The sequence below is a fragment of the Oncorhynchus mykiss genome, chromosome 6 (assembly GCF_057628025.1).
Source record: "Oncorhynchus mykiss isolate SJ-2025 chromosome 6, ASM5762802v1, whole genome shotgun sequence".
NCBI lineage: Eukaryota > Metazoa > Chordata > Actinopteri > Salmoniformes > Salmonidae > Oncorhynchus > Oncorhynchus mykiss.
In genome coordinates, this window is record NC_143027.1 from 2,132,501 (window position 1) to 2,140,206 (window position 7,706).

The following is a 7,706-nucleotide window of genomic DNA, read 5'->3' on the forward strand; positions in this document are numbered from 1 at the left end:
GGACAGCAGTCGAAGCTTTGGCTTGGTACCAATGATCACGCTGTGAGGAAATACTATCAACAAAGCACATCTCTCAGAATCAGGGAAGTGCCATATTTCCTCCTGTTCGTTCAGAGAGGAACATATCAGGGGACCGTGTTGTCTATTGAAGATCTGATCGATCAATTCCGCTCATCTCTCAAAACACATTGCCTAATGCTGCAGGACAAAAAAAGGAAGAGTGTTAAGACATGGGGTTATTTTATGCCTTTGTCAGTAAAGGGGTGTAAACCACATGGCCCGGTAGCCTACAGCATTGCTCCACTTTGGGTCATGGTCAGTGTTTTTATTTTATTTTTTACCTTTATTTAACTCGGCAAGTCAGTTAATTAAGAACAAATTCTTATTTTCAATGACGGCCTAGGAACAGTGCCTGTTCAGGGGCAGAATGACAGATTTGTACCTTGTCAGCCCGGGGGGTTTGAACTGTCAACCTTCCGGTTACTAGTCCAACGCTCTAACCACTAGGCTACCCTGTCTCTTACCCTTCTCAGGTGTGGCTCTGAAGAGATTGCGTGATGGCTCATATCGCTGGTGAACGGTGATTCTACATGCTGTTAGACTATCGCTGGTGAATGGATGGTTCTCAGATCCTAGGAAGTCTTTGATAGTTGCTATGGGATTCCAATCTGCTGACCACTGGGTAGAACACTTCAACATGTGACCCTGCAGAAGGAGGGTAAAACACACTATGTTGGTGAGACAAAGAGAATATGTGGTTTCAACAGCAGAACATATCAAGGCGAAAGGTACTAATCCGATCACCAATCACACGGTGGATTTATCTTATGACTAGTATCCACACCTATTTTTTTTTAGTAATACACTTTTCTAGCAATGGAGAGCTTGTCCCTACTCACTCTTTGGTTCTCAAATCAAATCAAATCAAATTTTATTTGTCACATACACATGGTTAGCAGATGTTAATGCGAGTGTAGCAAAATGCTTGTGCTTCTAGTTCCGACAATGCAGTAATAACAAGTAATCTAACTAACAATTCCAAAACTACTGTCTTGTACACAGTGTAAGGGGATAAAGAATATGTACATAAGGATATATGAATGAGTGATGGTACAGAGCAGCATAGGCAAGATACAGTAGATGGTATCGAGTACAGTATGTACAAATGAGATGAGTATGTAAACAAAGTGGCATAGTTTAAAGTGGCTAGTGATACATGTATTACATAAGGATACAGTCGATGATATAGAGTACAGTATATACGTATGCATATGAGATGAATAATGTAGGGTAAGTAACATTATATAAGGTAGCATTGTTTAAAGTGGCTAGTGATATATTTACACCATTTCCCATCAATTCCCATTATTAAAGTGGCTGGAGTTGAGTCAGTGTCAGTGTGTTGGCAGCAGCCACTCAGTGTTAGTGGTGGCTGTTTAACAGTCTGATGGCCTTGAGATAGAAGCTGTTTTTCAGTCTCTCGGTCCCAGCTTTGATGCACCTGTACTGACCTCGCCTTCTGGATGATAGCGGGGTGAACAGGCAGTGGCTCGGGTGGTTGATGTCCTTGATGATCTTTATGGCCTTCCTGTGACATCGGGTCGTGTAGGTGTCCTGGAGGGCAGGTAGTTTGCCCCCGGTGATGCGTTGTGCAGACCTCACTACCCTCTGGAGAGCCTTACGGTTGAGGGCGGTGCAGTTGCCATACCAGGCGGTGATACAGCCCGCCAGGATGCTCTCGATTGTGCATCTGTAGAAGTTTGTGAGTGCTTTTGGTGACAAGCCGAATTTCTTCAGCCTCCTGAGGTTGAAGAGGCGCTGCTGCGCCTTCTTAACGATGCTGTCTGTGTGAGTGGACCAATTCAGTTTGTCTGTGATGTGTATGCCGAGGAACTTAAAACTTGCTACCCTCTCCACTACTGTTCCATCGATGTGGATAGGGGGGTGTTCCCTCTGCTGTTTCCTGAAGTCCACAATCATCTCCTTAGTTTTGTTGACGTTGAGTGTGAGGTTATTTTCCTGACACCACACTCCGAGGGCCCTCACCTCCTCCCTGTAGGCCGTCTCGTCGTTGTTGGTAATCAAGCCTACCACTGTTGTGTCGTCCGCCAACTTGATGATTGAGTTGGAGGCGTGCGTGGCCACGCAGTCGTGGGTGAACAGGGAGTACAGGAGAGGGCTCAGAACGCACCCTTGTGGGGCCCCAGTGTTGAGGATCAGCGGGGAGGAGATGTTGTTGCCTACCCTCACCACCTGGGGTCGGCCCGTCAGGAAGTCCAGTACCCAGTTGCACAGGGCGGGGTCGAGACCCAGGGTCTCGAGCTTGATGACGAGCTTGGAGGGTACTATGGTGTTGAATGCCGAGCTGTAGTCGATGAACAGCATTCTCACATAGGTATTCCTCTTGTCCAGATGGGTTAGGGCAGTGTGCAGTGTGGTTGAGATTGCATCGTCTGTGGACCTATTTGGGCGGTAAGCAAATTGGAGTGGGTCTAGGGTGTCAGGTAGGGTGGAGGTGATATGGTCCTTGACTAGTCTCTCAAAGCACTTCATGATGACGGATGTGAGTGCTACGGGGCGGTAGTCGTTTAGCTCAGTTACCTTAGCTTTCTTGGGAACAGGAACAATGGTGACCCTCTTGAAGCATGTGGGAACAGCAGACTGGTATAGGGATTGATTGAATATGTCCGTAAACACACCGGCCAGCTGGTCTGCGCATGCTCTGAGGGCGCGGCTGGGGATGCCGTCTGGGCCTGCAGCCTTGCGAGGGTTAACACGTTTAAATGTCTTACTCACCTCGGCTGCAGTGAAGGAGAGACCGCATGTTTTCGTTGCAGGCCGTGTCAGTGGCACTGTATTGTCCTCAAAGCGGGCAAAAAAGTGATTTAGTCTGCCTGGGAGCAAGACATCCTGGTCCGTGACTGGGCTGGATTTCTTCCTGTAGTCCGTGATTGACTGTAGACCCTGCCACATGCCTCTTGTGTCTGAGCCGTTGAATTGAGATTCTACTTTGTCTCTGTACTGGCGCTTAGCTTGTTTGATAGCCTTGCGGAGGGAATAGCTGCACTGTTTGTATTCGGTCATGTTACCAGACACCTTGCCCTGATTAAAAGCAGTGGTTCGCGCTTTCAGTTTCACACGAATGCTGCCATCAATCCACGGTTTCTGGTTAGGGAATGTTTTAATCGTTGCTATGGGAACGACATCTTCAACGCACGTTCTAATGAACTCGCACACCGAATCAGCGTAATCGTCAATGTTGTTATCTGACGCAATACGAAACATCTCCCAGTCCACGTGATGGAAGCAGTCTTGGAGTGTGGAGTCAGCTTGGTCGGACCAGCGTTGGACAGACCTCAGCGTGGGAGCCTCTTGTTTTAGTTTCTGTCTGTAGGCAGGGATCAACAAAATGGAGTCGTGGTCAGCTTTTCCGAAAGGGGGGCGGGGCAGGGCCTTATATGCGTCGTGGAAGTTAGAGTAACAATGATCCAAGGTCTTTCCACCCCTGGTTGCGCAATCGATATGCTGATAAAATTTAGGGAGTCTTGTTTTCAGATTAGCCTTGTTAAAATCCCCAGCTACAATGAATGCAGCCTCCGGATAAATCGTTTCCAGTTTGCAGAGAGTTAAATAAAGTTCGTTCAGAGCCATCGATGTGTCTGCTTGGGGGGGGATATATACGGCTGTGATTATAATCGAAGAGAATTCTCTTGGTAGATAATGCAGTCTACATTTGATTGTGAGGAATTCTAAATCAGGTGAACAGAAGGATTTGAGTTCCTGTATGTTTCTTTCATCACACCATGTCACGTTGGCCATGAGGCATACGCCCCCGCCCCTCTTCTTACCAGAAAGATGTTTGTTTCTGTCAGCGCGATGCGTGGAGAAACCCGTTGGCTGCTCCGCTTCGGATAGAGTCTCTCCAGTGAGCCATGTTTCAGTGAAGCAAAGGACGTTACAGTCTCTGATGTCCCTCTGGAATGCAACCCTTGCTCGGATTTCATCAACCTTGTTGTCAAGAGACTGGACATTGGCAAGAAGAATGCTAGGGAGTGGTGCACGGTGTGCCCGTCTCCGGAGTCTGACCAGAAGACCGCCTCGTTTCCCTCTCTTTCGGAGTCGTTTTTTTGGGTCGCTGCATAGGATCCACTCCGTTGTCCTGTTTGTAAGGCAGAACACAGGGTCCGCGTCGCGAAAAACATATTCTTGGTCGTACTGATGGTGAGTTGATGTTGATCTTATATTCAGTAGTTCTTCTTGACTGTATGTAATGAAACCTAAGATGACCTGGGGTACTAATGTAAGAAATAACACGTAAAAAAACAAAAAACTGCATAGTTTCCTAGGAACGCGAAGCGAGGCGGCCATCTCTGTCGGCGCCGGAAGTCGCCGGAAGTCGCTTTGGTTCTTTCTCTCACTCTTTGGTTCTCTCTCTCACTCTTTGGTTCTCTCACTCTCTCTTTGGTTCTCTCTCTCTCTGTCTCTATCTCTGTCTCTCTCTCTCTCTGTGTCTCTCTCTCTCTCTCTCTCTCTCTCTCTGTCTCTCTGTCTCTCTCTGTCTTTCTGTCTGTCTGTCTGTCTGTCTGTCTGTCTGTCTGTCTGTCTGTCTCTCTGTCTGTCTCTCTCTCTCTCTCTCTCTCTCTCTCTCTCTGTCTCTCTGTCTCTCTCTCTCTCTGTCTCTCTCTCTCTCTCTCTCTCTCTCTCTCTCTCAGTTTGGAGATATCGGTATGTAGCTTTTTTATTACAGTTTTTCTCAAATGCTAAAACACAATTTCTGAAACGTTGCTCCATTTCCTGAAAACATTAAACACAAAACCAAGCATTATTTACATAACCTCTGACTCCTCTTGCAAAATGAAACATTCGTACCCTGCATCTCACAAACTTGTCTCTGTGATACTGTAATTCTTGTTCTTTGTTGATATGAACCTGCAACCAGTCAAAATCTATTGAGCAGTCAGTACTGTTAATAAATGGAAAGCACAATGTTCAGGGCCATACAATTCATCCACTGTACAGTATACAGCCTACAATGCACTGCACTACAGTATCCATTCTCAGACTTTCTCCTTCCCACCTTCAACAACCTGTTTGCTCTCTGAACTGGCTTATATTGGTTGTGTCGCATCATTTGAAACAGGTTAAATCCATTTTGAGTTGTTGATGTTCAATCAATGACATGTGTTCTCTATTTGTATTTGATTGTTGCCACTTGTGTTTACCAGTATGGGATGACATGTGCATTAGAGTGCAGAATGTGTTTAGAGTTTTGCTGAAAAGTCTAAGTGAGATCTGCAAATTGTGTTTTACCATGTGAAATGGTTTAAGGTATTGACAACAGACTGCATAATTAGCTAAATGAGTCCAGGCAACTGAGAACTTTGTTCAGCCAAATGGGTTTTAGTGTTTTAGCAATTGAGAAAAACTGTAAATTCGTTAAACATATATTTTCAAACGTTATTTATTTCGTTTTTATGTTTAGATCTGGGTCTGAAAACCTTGTAACCATTCAGCTACTTTATTACTTGAAATCCATTTTTTAGGAGTCCTTTCCAACAAAGACAGATACCTCATTAATCTTTACCTCTCTCTCTCTCGCTCTCTCTCTATATAATATTATATAGTTCTCTATATATATAATAGAGTGAATACAAAATATAGCTCATATATTTTATTTCTATAAAAAGAACATGTAAAGCCACTGGAAAATCACTGTGTTTGTTTCTACAGATCATTATATATATAGTTATATAGTTGTATAGTTATACAGATCACTATATATTTAGATATATAGTTATACAGATCACTATATATATAGTTATATAGTTGTATAGTTATACCAAAGAAGAGATATTGCATAAACACACATCTACCTCATTGGTACAGACCAACCAAACATCAACATGACCACAATCAGAATTGGTACAGACCAACCAAACATCAACATGACCACAATCAGAATTGCCAGTTTTAACATTTAGCCTCTTTTTTTTTTTTTGGGGGGGGGGGGGGGGGGGGGGGGGGGGGGGGGGTTCATACACAGCATTCGCTTAAGGCAATACAAACATAGGTGGACCCCATTCAGGTTTGAAGGAAGCAAACTGTTTTCTTTGTTGCGTGGGGATTGCCAGGACTCTATTTCATGTACACAATATAGCACAGCTTTATCTGTTATTGTGTTGATAAGAGGGTAAAGGATTTGTAGTATATATTGTAACTTAATTTTAAATAAAGGTAATGATGTTCAACTGTAATGTCACAAAGTAGGAAACGACCCTACACTCCAGGTGCCAGTTCTGTTATTGAAGGTGGTTGTAGTCTGTTATTAAATTCCAGTGTTTACTTGAACAAAAAGTTTTCTTCAGGAAATCAGGCCATGATATGGATGTAAAAGGTTTTCAGATATACAAGGCTATATTCCAAAGTCCATAGTAGAATACCACTTAGAATGTCTGGAAGCATAGATCACGTTGCTTCATTCTAAGCAGCATGCACATTAAGGAGGAGGTACTAAAGAGCAAACATTCTGTCATAACTATGTCACTTCCTGTGGAGTCATTAGAGCATGTGTATCCAGTCTGATGCACTCTGCTCTGCCTCTATTATATTGATGTTTTAAGAGGTCCTAAAGTTTTACAAGGGTCCCTTCTTGATATTATATGGAGATCCGATGCTCCAACAAAAGCAATGTAGAAGGAACCCAGCTGCAAAGCTGTGTGGATCGATTGTGGATTCATGTCCAAGTTCTGTGTGGATCGATTGTGGATTCATGTCCAAGATCTGTGTGGATTGATTGTGGATTCATGTCCAAGTTCTGTGTGGATCGATTGTGGATTCATGTCCAAGTTCTGTGTGGGTCGATTGTGGATTCATGTCCAAGTTCTGTGTGGATCGATTGTGGATTCATGTCCAAGTTCTGTGCGGATCGATTGTGGATTCATGTCCAAGTTCTGTGCGGATCGATTGTGGATTCATGTCCAAGTTCTGTGCGGATCGATTGTGGATTCATGTCCAAGTTCTGTGCGGATCGATTGTGGATTCATGTCCAAGTTCTGTGCGGATCGACTATGGATTAATGTCCAAGTTCTGTGCGGATCGATTGTGGATTCATGTCCAAGTTCTGTGCGGATCGATTATAGATTCATTGTCCATGTTCTAACTATGTGGGAGTAAAATATAATGCAAACATTCAGTTCATTCATGTCAAGATTAGTGGCAACGTTTGAGTGGATCTCACATAGCTCAGGTCCGGACTGAGCCTTGTGTACATGCTGTTGATATGGAATCCATATTAATGTAGGAGAATGTATAATATATGTTCATCCGTACTCAATGTAGCAAAACCACACAACGATTTACATCAGCAACAACAAAAAAACGACTACCCCATTATTTTAGCGTGAAGATGATACTTCCTGAAGGACAGATATGTAGTATATTTATGGAGGAAGTCAAATGGGGCACAAAAAACATTTGCATTTTTTTTCCTTTTTATAATAGCCTTTTGATAGAACATTTAAAGAGATATATTCTATTTGTTATCACAGCACTGGCACAGTCTATCCTTCACGGTTGTTTCTTCCCCATTCCCTTCCTGTACGGCTCGGCTCTGGATGCGGGACAACTCTAAACATTTAGCCAATCATTGAGTAGCTTTTTGCCGACTGAATCAACAAGAACATCTAGTAATTCTCGTAACCAAAGAT